Source organism: Balaenoptera ricei, chromosome 18 (assembly GCF_028023285.1).
Source record: "Balaenoptera ricei isolate mBalRic1 chromosome 18, mBalRic1.hap2, whole genome shotgun sequence".
NCBI classification, from domain to species: Eukaryota; Metazoa; Chordata; class Mammalia; order Artiodactyla; family Balaenopteridae; genus Balaenoptera; species Balaenoptera ricei.
Window position 1 is genome coordinate 48296478 of NC_082656.1, and position 11492 is coordinate 48307969.

Genomic DNA, 11492 nt, shown 5'->3' on the forward strand with positions numbered 1-11492 from the left:
GCAGAGTGCAGATAGAAAATGATGGTGGAAAATCAAATCATATTTTGCACCTTAAATTTGCATGTGTTATATATCAATAAGAACCCAATAAGATGGAAAAAATGCTTGTGGAAGGAACTCTTTTAGAGAAGATTGACAAGCAAGACTTCTCTGATCTCCTCTGCTCATTAGGTCTGAAGAAAAGACCTAATGAGCAGAGGAGTCATGGTTCACAGCACATGGAACAATTACTGCAAAGACCCTGGAATGGGTGTCTGTTGGTCAGTTTGAAGAGTGTGTTGGATTGGGAGGGCAAAAGCAAGAGCTCTAAGATCTGAACCCAATTAGGAAGCAGATCTTTGAGAGCTCTGTTAACCTTTGGAAGAATGTTTCCTTTGTTTTAAGTGTGATGGGAAGACGCTGGAGAGATCTGGGTAGAGGAGTAACATGATAATATTTATATTTTTAGAGGACCACTCAGGTTCCTGGAAAAAGTTTCTAGAGATTGGAAGTGAGAGGGAAGCAGATAATCTATTTAGGGGGTTATTGCAGTAACCTAAGAAGTAGACGGTAAAGAGTTGGATTAGCATTTTAGTGGTAAAGGGAATGAAAAGTACTCAGATGTACAATTTATAGTGACTATTTTAAGGTAGTGTGTAGTGGAAGGTAGACCTTGCAGGAATTGTCAATGGTTTGGCTAAGAAGTGAGAAAAAATGGGAGGCACATCATTTGTCCTGATTCTCTTCCCTAAAATGAGGAAGATTAGGCAAGGAGCAGGGATTAAGGATAATATTTTCTAAGTGCCGACAATTCTGCTAGACCCTGAACACAAAATGATTAACTAAGCACACAATAATGTTATCAGGATGGAATTTACAATATAGAGAGGCATACTAGTATTTAACAATAGACAGATGAATAGGTAATGACCAATAAAGATAAGAAGGAATAATTGGAGGAGGGGAGTTACATAATTTAAATCAGAGAGTCAGAGGATGCCTCTTTGAAGGAATCATCTTTTATCTCAGCCCTCGCCAGGTAAAGATGGAAGAAAGTTTAGGAGCTAAGGTTGGGAGGCAGCAAAGTGCGTGACTAGAGAATGACAAGCATGGAGTACGAGGCTGAACTGCACTTTCAGTAGAATAAATCAGAAAAACTCATTACACGTGGTTTTGTATGGGTACATTTAAGATAAAATGTGTGTATGAGCATGTGTGTTGAGTTGCAGATGCAATTGCAGCTGCAACCCTGTATTCTCTAAGCCAATGAATCTCTAATTTTTAAAAAGCAACTTTTAACAGTCCCTTTAAAAATTAACTTATGTACATTCCTTATTTAAAACTTACCATTTTTTTCTTTCTTTTATTATCCACTAGCTGGCTAATTGTATACCATAGTAAAATGATAAATTATAATTATGATGATCATTCATGTGTTCTAGATACAAAAACCCAGCATGAAAGACTAAATAAATACTTTCACGTGGACTCCTCTAATCTGTCTTTACACAAACTTTATGAACAAAAGTAGGCTTACCTAAAAGGCAATAACTAAATGAAGGCTTATATATATTCTTGGTTGTGTGCATGTGCTTCTGAATTAGGTATATTTTACCATGAATAAAAACTAATCCATTAAGCTGTTTTATGTATGTATTGTTATTACTTGTAATATCTTAAATCTAAAGATTTGGTCACATTTTATGATATGCTTTCTAAACAGTACATCTGCTTCTCCTGATTGCAACAGAATCAAATCTAGGCAGACAAAAGTGACCTGGATCCATTTTTAAAGTCCTCTAGCAAATACACCTTTAAAATGGATGTGTAAGAAAAGTCATCCCTTATGTAAAACCTTTCAATTGCTGACACCTTACAGCCATTTTGCTCATTATAGCTTAAGTCAAAGCTCTGCAAGACAACTCAAAGCATAGAAAAAGTGTCAGGCAAGTTCCTAATCACCGAAAATATTGCATTTGTGAGAGCATGGACTGGACTATGAAGACACAGTTTCAAGGTGTTGCTGAGACTGTAGCTGGGATTGTTCAGGGGTGAAGAGATAACCAAAACCCCTTCCTTTAAAGAAGAAGAAAGAAGAAATTTTTCCTTCTTATTGATTTCTCAAGAATCTTCTTGTTTTACTCCACTCCTCACCTAAGATTATGCAAATTATGCCTTTTGCAGTTCGTATATAAGATCTGTTTTTCAGAAACAGAAAGCAGATTCTTGTTGCTATTCATGTTCCCACATAGGGATGAGATATTGCTACTCTGATGAATCTTGGTAAGCAATAATAGTTCAAATCTCCATGTTCACCAGTGTCTGCATAAGGAGATCTATCTATCTGTCTATCTATCTATCTATCATCTATCTACCTATTTATCTATCTACCCAACTATCTATTTATATCTTCAAGCAGAGAGCACTCTCCTAGAATCAAGGATTCTAGGAAGAAATTTCAATAAAATTCTGAGGACCTTGCATTACAGGAATAGCAATCAAATCTAATTTCTAGTAGGTTCTAATAAAAGAGTCTAGTGGAAAATAATAATACCTTCAGATTCTTCTGTGTGCTCAGTGGATTCTTTTGATTCTGAATGCAAAACCTCTCACAGTACAAGCCATGAGATAAATAACCAAAATAACTAAACGTACTCCTTTTTTAATGACATCTTAATTTAGGGAAATCTGTGGGCATTGATTATGTTAACCTAAACATTAGGCTATTCTGATATTCATGCTTCCTGTGAATAGAGACAGATTTATTTTTTCTGTGTCGAGTCTGTTAGCCTTTAGTTTATCTTGCCTTAATGAATTGACTAGGAATTCCAGTATGATGTTGAATCTATGCAATGAGGAAGGACATTATTATTTTGTTTCTTATCTTATTGACAAAGCATTCTATTTTTATCGTTATTACAATAAATGTAGATTCCCTTCTATCCCCAATTTACTTAGGTTTTTATCATGTGTGAATGTGCAGTTTCATCAAATTATTTTTTTATATCTTTTGAGATGATCATATTTTTATTTAGTCTCCTAATGTGATTACAATAATTGATTTTCAAATCTTGAACAACCTTTGCTTTCAGTTAAATTTTCAATTCTTCTTTTTTCCTAGTTTCTTAAAATTTCAGATTACTAATTTGAAATCTTTAGCTTTTCTGATTTTAGCATTTAGTATTTATGCTATAAATTTATGCCTAAGCACTGATATTGCTGCATCTTATCAATTATGATGTTGTGTATTTTTATTTTCATTTAGCTCAAAATATTTTTTCTTAAGATTTTCCTTGACACTTCCTTTTTGACTCAAAGGATAACTAGAAGTGTGTTGTTAAATTTCCAAATATTTTATGATTTTCAAGATTTCTGTTATAGATTCCAGGTTTAATTCTATTATTTTCATAAAATTTTTTTGTATGATTTTTATTATTTAACATTTTTAAGTACATACATTTTTAGATATGATCTATCTTGGTGTATGTTTTATGTGTCTTTATAAAGGAGTGTTTAATGTGTTCTTGAAAAAAATGTTGATTGAAGTCCTCTATACATATTAATTAGATTAAACTGTTTGATAATGTTTTGTAGGTCTTCTATGTATATATTAATTTTCTGTCTTCTTGTTCAATCGGCTACTATAAGAAGAGTGTTGAAGTCTCTAGCTAAAACTGTGGATTTGGCTATTTTACCTTCCAGTTCTAACAGTTTTTGTTTCATGTATTTCTATTGTTAGGCAAATGCCTGATTAGGATTGCTGTGTCTTCTTAGAGACTTGATGCCTATGTTGTTATTCAATCCTTCTTTTCATCCTTGATAATTTTCATGGTTCTGAAGTCTATTTATCCTGATATTAATGTAGATACTCCAGCTTTCTTTTGGTTAATATTGGTATGGTATATATTTCTCCATTCTTTTTTTCTTTTTCAATTTTTTAATTGTGTTAAATGTATATAACATTAAATTTACCATCTTCACCATTTTTAAGTGAAAAGCTCAGTGATATTAAATACATTCACAATGTTACATAACTATCACCATCATCCATCTCCATAATTCTTTTCATCTTGTAAAGCTGAAACTCTGTATCCATTATATAATGACTTCACATTCTCCCCTCTCCCAGGACCTGGCAACCAACATTCTCCTTTCTACCTCTATGATCTTAACTACTGGAAATACTTCATACCATCCTTTTAGTTTGACTTATCTTTATATTTAAGTGAGATTTCTTTTAGATAGCATATAATTGGGTTTTGCTTTTCTTTCTTTTTTTAATCAAATCTGACAATCCTTGTCTTTTAACTGGTGTGTTTATACTACTCTAACTTAATATGCATCTAGATATGATTACTGAAATCTACCACCTTGCTAGTTGTTTTTTATTTGGTCCATGTGTCTTTATACTTTTTTAATGCCTTTTAGTAATTTGAACAATTTTTATGGTTCAGTTTTATCTCCACTATAGACTTACTATATATACTCTTTGAAAACATGCTTTTAATCATTGCCCTAGAGTTTAGAATATATTTTTATTTAATCAGTGTCTATATTAAAATAATATTATACCCCTTGATACATAGTATAAACACCTAACAACACTGTATTCTCAATTCCTACCTCCTGTGTGTTGTGCTAGTTTTGTCCTATATTTTTACTTTCATGAATGCTATGAACTTTCAATAGATTGCTAATGATTTTGCTTTAGACAGGCATTTACCTTTAAGAATGATTTAAACTAAACATTTGCATCTTATTTATTTCATTTCCAGTGCTCTTTATTTCTTCATGTTTATCCAAGATTCTGTCTTGGTTTTATAATTCCTTTCATGAAAATCTTTCTATAAACATTCTTGTAGTAGACACCTGCTAGCACTTAATTTTCTCAGATTTTATTGGTCCAGAAAAGTCTTAATTTCTCCTTCATTTTTGAAAGATATTTTTTTTTCTGGATATTCTTAATTGACAGTGTTTTTTTTGCTTGTTTGATTTTGTATTTCCTTTCATCAGTTTAAAGACATCATGCCATGGTTTCATGGCTTCCATGCTTTTTGAAAGGAAGTCTACTTGTCATTATTTTCTTTGTTTGCCTACTTGTAATGTGTATTTTTTTCACATGTGCACTTTCAAGATTTTCTGTTAGTCTTTTGTTAAAGGCAAATTGAATATTATATACCTTTGTGTGTTTTGTTGTTGATGATTATGATCCTTTTAAGTATTCTTGAGCTTATCTGATTTGTGAGAATTCTCTGTCCTTTTTAAAAATTCTGAACTATTATATTTCAAATATTTCTGCCTCATTCCCTCTTTCTCATCCTTCTGGGATTTCAATTACATGGATTTAGGCTGTTTGATATTGTTACACACCAATTAGGTTGTTATTCTTTTGGTTTTTTAATTTAAATTCTTTTTTCTTCATTCTGTTTCAATTTGATATATATCTACTGACTTTTTAAAACTTGACTGATTCTTTCTTAGGTTGTGACAAGCCAACTAAGGAGCTATTGAAGGCATTCTTCACCTCTGTTATTATGGTTTGGGTTTTTGCATTTCTGCTAGATTCATTCTTATGGTTTTCATGTCTCTGTCAATTTATCCATCTGATCTTTCATGATGCTCATTTTTTCTATTTGTCTTTAACATATTAATAATAGTTATTTACAATTCTCTGTTAGTTCCAAAATCTGCTTTGTATATGAGCAGTTGTGCTGATTCCTTCATCTCTTGGAAGTGGATTTTCTTGCCTTTTAATAATATGTTTTGTCATTTATGTTTAAAACTGGACTTCTGGTGTAGGAAAAAGGTGACTAAGGTCAATAAATTTTATGCTTAAAAAGGTGCACATCATTCCGCCATCAGGGCTTTTAATGTGAGGGTTGGAGTTCATCTAGTAAGATATGTGGCTGGGTTTTGTTGCTGCCTTGGTTATCCTCAGCACAGCAGAGGTTTTATTTTCCTCTGTTTACCATGAATTTAGGTTATGGGTACATTTGCCAGAGAGTTTTTCTCAATCATTTCCATTTTCAGCTTTAAGTCTTTGCTTTGTTCTGTGCATCATGGAGGTTTGTCCATGCTCTTTCAACTCTAATGGCAGTATTTTACTCTTACCTGTGCTTTGGTGCCTGTTAGCTTGAAAGGATGAGTGAATCCCTGATGTTATGATTAAGCCTCAGACTTAGACAGCCATTAAGATCCTTCTTAGTGGCCTCAAACCTTCCTCAGCTAGACTTCTGGGCCTAGTATATATTCCTGATCCTCCCTCAGGGCTAAAAGTTTCTTTCATTTTTTTTGTTCTCAGCTGCAATGTGTTTTCACCAGATTCCTAATGGCAACAAAGTATGTTTTCTTTACTCTATAGATTAAGGATTTTGTTCCCAGGGATGTGTCAAAACTGAAAAATCTGAAACTGTATCCTACTCAAAGCTAACAAGTTGCATTGCTTCACTCTCCTGGATGCTGGCAGAAAATGTGAGAATCCTGGGTCAAAGACAAAAGACCGTTTTGATCACAACAGAGCAAGCAGCAGGAACTTCATATTCACATTAATTTCCTTTGTTCCCCTTCCCCCAAGTTTCATGGGGTGGCACAGTAGGTGTCACAGGCAAGAAACCCAAAACCTAGGAAGCTATAGTTATTTATGAGGAACAGCAAGCAAACCTTCCTAATCTTTGCCCCAGTAGAAACTTCTTCTTGTTACATGGACAGCAAACATATTTGCCTCTGCTCTTGAGGAAGACACTATCTCTATCTTCCATGGCTGTTGACTATACAGTTATTATTGAAAAAATAGTCCAGAACAAAATGTGTTCTGTTCCTCTACTTGCAAGATGTGTGAAAGCAGAGAGAATCGTGGAAAACGGCTTCCCAGCAATAGGGAGATGAAGGAGAATGGTTGGGGTGTAATTTGCTTTCTCTTGCCTGGCAGCTGCTGTTCCCTTACCCTAGGGACCATGAAGGGAGCTTCCTCAGAAATCTTGCCAAGGGAATTTGTGTCAAAAAAGCCTGCAGAAAGGTACACGTATTCTTTATATTTGCAGTCCCCAGGGTCTCCGCACTCCTTCACTAGCCTACAATAAGTTTCCATAAACTTGTTAGCTATTTTTGCTGAATTTTCCTTACTGGTCTGTGTCTGATCTTTTCAACCCAAAGTAAGCAAACGTTCGCATCCTGTATCTCCTTTCAGGTGGCTGTCTCTCTAGATTTCATGCTAGTTGATTGCCCTGCAACCTTAGTTTTTTGATGAGATCAAGAAAATTTGTGAACTTGCGAATTTCATGGCTGTTTTGTCCAAATTATGCTACCTCAAGACTTTATCACTTGCATCAAGCAAAATAGATAACTAAAGTCCCATGGGAAAAAAAAATTAATTTTATTATCTTTGTCATATGTATCTCATTCCCATGAAATGAAATGAATATGAAATCTAATAGTATGTCTCTCATAGTTATTTACAGCCACCAAGAGAGTCAACGTTATAATGTTGGGAAGAAGAGTATGGAGTTTCCTCCAAAAACTAAAAATGGAACTATCATATGACCCAGCAATTCCACTCCTGGGTATATATCCACAAAAAATGAAAATGCTAATTCAAAAAGATACGTGCACCCCAGCATTCATAGAATCACTGTTTACAATTTAAGATATGGAAGCAACCCAGGCATCTATCAACAGATGAATGGATAAATCTTATGTGATATATATATATATATATATATATATATATATATATATATATATACACACACACATATATCGCCATAAAAAAGAATGAAATAAAGCATATGTGATATATATATCACCAAAAAAAGAATGAAATTCTGCATTTGCAGCAATATGGAAGGACCTAGAGAATAATAAGCTTAGTGAAGTAAGTCAGGCAGAGAAAGACAAATACTGTATGATATCACTTATATGTGGAATTTGAAAGATAATACAAACAAATGTATACAGAAAAACAGAAATGGACTCACAGGTATAGAAAACAAACTAGTAGTTACCAGTGGGGACAGGAAAGGGGGGAGGGGCAAGTTAGGGGTATAGGAGTAAGAGATGCAAACCACTATGTATAAAATAGACGAACAACAAGCACAGGGAATTATAGCCATTATCTCATAATGACTTTTAATGGAGTATAATCTGTAAAAATACTGCACCAATATGCTGTGCACCTCACACTAATATAATACTGTAAATCAACTGTACTTCAATATTAAAAATGGCTGTTTTGTTGTTATTATAAGGGAGGAAACACCCTCTTTCCAGCTGTCTTCATCAATGAGTAGAAACTTCAAATCAACTTAGTTCGGATTGTTTTGACAGCATTTGGTTGAATCTACATATTCTCTATCCCACTGACAAAGTGTCTTTAAAGAACACTGAAAATAGAAATCTACCATTAAGGTTTAACTTTTTAAAAGTGCTACATGTTAATCATGTCCAGTTACTATTATATTTTTAGGAGCTTTTAAAACCTATCATCAAACCTAAGCGTTATCTAACTTATAACACTTCACATTTCTTTATTATTTACTAGTAGTCAGTAATAGTTGCTTTGAACCCAGGCTACATTTTCTCATATGAACAATGCGATACTATGAAATCAAATCAACAAAAGCATATTAATTTAGAGTTATTTTCCCATCTAGTTAGTTGACTACCTCACATGCTGGAGATTTATCTTTTTCCCTTCTACATCTTCAACTTCATTGCAGAGTTTTCTTGAAGCCTCATTGTTTTCACAATGAAAAAGGCAGTATCTGGGAGCCCATCCAAAGGGATCAGACAGAACACAGGGCAGCGTCTTGCTTCTATGCCCACTAGTGACTGCTTGAGAAGTCTTAATTTTGCTTGTGACAGTCCATGCTCAAGGTAACAGGTGAACTGGGAGAAACCTGGATGTAGGTGTTTTAAAATACATGTCAAATGTACAATGTTTTTGTTGCATGACCATGGACAAATAATTTAATGATTCACTGTATAAGAAAATGAAATGGAAATGTATAGAACAGAAAAAGAGCCCACATTAATTTGTAACAGGTGCACAGTGATTTTAAGTATGGAAAAATAAGCTGGCATATAAATATAATTTAAAAAGAAATCCATAGCAAAAGACTTAGTTTCAGGTCTATTGTTTTCTTTATGCTTCTTTTTTACCTTAGAAATGATTTATTTTTTTTCATTTGCAGTAACGTATTTCCTACGACTTTTGTAAGGAAAGTACTTTACAGTTCTTTGAATTGTCAAATTTTTAAGAATCTGTCCAGTTGAAGTAGCAATTTTAAAGTATCTATTTTCCATTTCCTGAACTTTGATGGTAGCTGTTTTCTTTCTTAGGAATACACTTTTTAAATGCTCTATTTATTTTCTTTGTGAGTAGTGTGTTATTTCTACCATAAGGAACAAAGGAAAGGAAACTTGTGATTTTCAGGGGTGATAAGACAGTCATCACCAAGGAGGGCTTTGAGAAGAGAGAACCAGATTAAGACCTGCTAGACTTTTATCTCAGACTTGGAAGTTCTGCAGGGACAAAGGTTATTCAGGGCATCAGCACTCTGTCACAGCCAATGTTCGTTGATCTGGAACATTTGACAGCAGAAATTTAAAAATCAAATATTGTTCTTCCCAACATTGTCATGCTGCCTCTCTTTGTGACTATAAATAACTATGATAGATGTACTATTGGATTTCATATTCATTTCTTTAGAGAGGTACGAGGTACATATGACAAAGGTAATCAATGTTGATTTTTTTCTTTGTGGGACTTTAGTTATCTCTTTTGCTTGATGCAAGTGATAAAATCTTGGCTTAGCATATTTTGGACCATTCTAGGCAGATTAACAAATTTAATGTTCTATACTATCAATAACACCATTAGCATTGTTTTAAACAAGATAGATTTATTTGAAAATTATTAATTGAATAGCTAACCAGATCCTGCTGGACAGACCTGCACATTCAAAGGCCAATCTGCATATGAGATGCTCTTGGAGAGTATATAAAACAATAGTAAACGTAAATATTTTCCTGGTGCAAAGTAGACACTTAATGATTATTTGTTTAATTCAGGCATGTATGTTTTGATAAAATAGAAAATGCTACAGAATTTAATAGTTGAAATTCAACAACTTTTTGAGGAATAGGAGTATCTGAGGTAAAATTTGGATAATTAGGCAAAAGATGAGATTCTAAACCAGGATGTGGATAAAGGGCATGAAAAAAAAAAAAGTAGAATAAAGTGGCAAGAGAAGTGATTAGGTTTGAAATGTCAGGGAAGCTGGAAACCACGGTTGTAGAAGCCCCTTTAATGTGAATGATGAATCTTCCAAAAATAGTAACAAGGAAAAGGGTGAAGCCAAAAATCTTGAAAATAGAAATTGTATCTCATTCAATCCTTGTTATTAGTATCTGGCACTGTGTCTAATACAGTAATAATTCAAAAACTCTGGAAGGACAGATGGAAGGAAGGAAGGCGGAAAGGAAGGAAGGAAGGGAGGGAGGGAGGAAGGAAGGGAACTAGAAAGTTCCTTGTGATGTTAAGTGTTGGTATGTCATGAAAGAACTTCGAAAGAGACTTGTTAGGTGGTCATAGCAGAACAATTTTTGAGATGGAGAAAAGGGTGGCATGGAAAACACTAATGTTTCCTCTTGACAGGAATAATTAAAAAGGATGACAGAAATGGCCTACACTGAAGATTGTACAAAGATTCAGACATTAGAATAATAAAGTTTTAGTTATTGAAATGAAGTGAAATTATGTAGAATGATGACGTTTGAAACGTAGAGTGGTTGGAAACTGTCTCTTTTCCAATTGAGCACTCACTTCAGCAAAACTATCAGCTATAATTGTCATAGCCTGGCAGTTTGATTTGAATCCAGGGTCAGAAAATGGTTAGGTCAGTCTTAATTTTGATCAGGAAAACAAATATTTAAACATTACAATATGCTAATTGACCTTAAATTGACATTACTGGCTCAGGTAAAAATTCAACTTTTGCAAACAAAATATTGGGGGATGACCCATATAAGTTAGGGTGACAATTTGACTCCTTCATCCTGTGCCTGTGAATTCTTTCCCAAATCCCAGGGTGGCTTTCTTATCAATTCACAGGCACTACAACATTTGTTATAAGAAGAGTATTTGTAAGGTAAAGAAAATACTTTGACATTTGGGTACTTTGACATTTGCCATTGATATTAATGATGCTATAAAATTGTCATGCAGAATGCCATTTACCCATGGAATGATGCTTATTAATTACAAATATTATATAATCTGTTTTAGATGTAAAAGGTTATGTGGTCTTTTTATTTCACATTCTGATTAAATCTAAATCTGCACAGAAGCAGAACCATTATAAACTCAAATGTGAACTTTAAAGAGGATTTTAACCTCAGGGATTTGCATGTCAGAAAGAATTTAAAGCCAGTGAGAGAATCAAGAAGGAGATATATTTTCTGAAAGCAACAGCATTGCTTTTGTAAATCTTATATCTCCTCATTATTATAGAAAA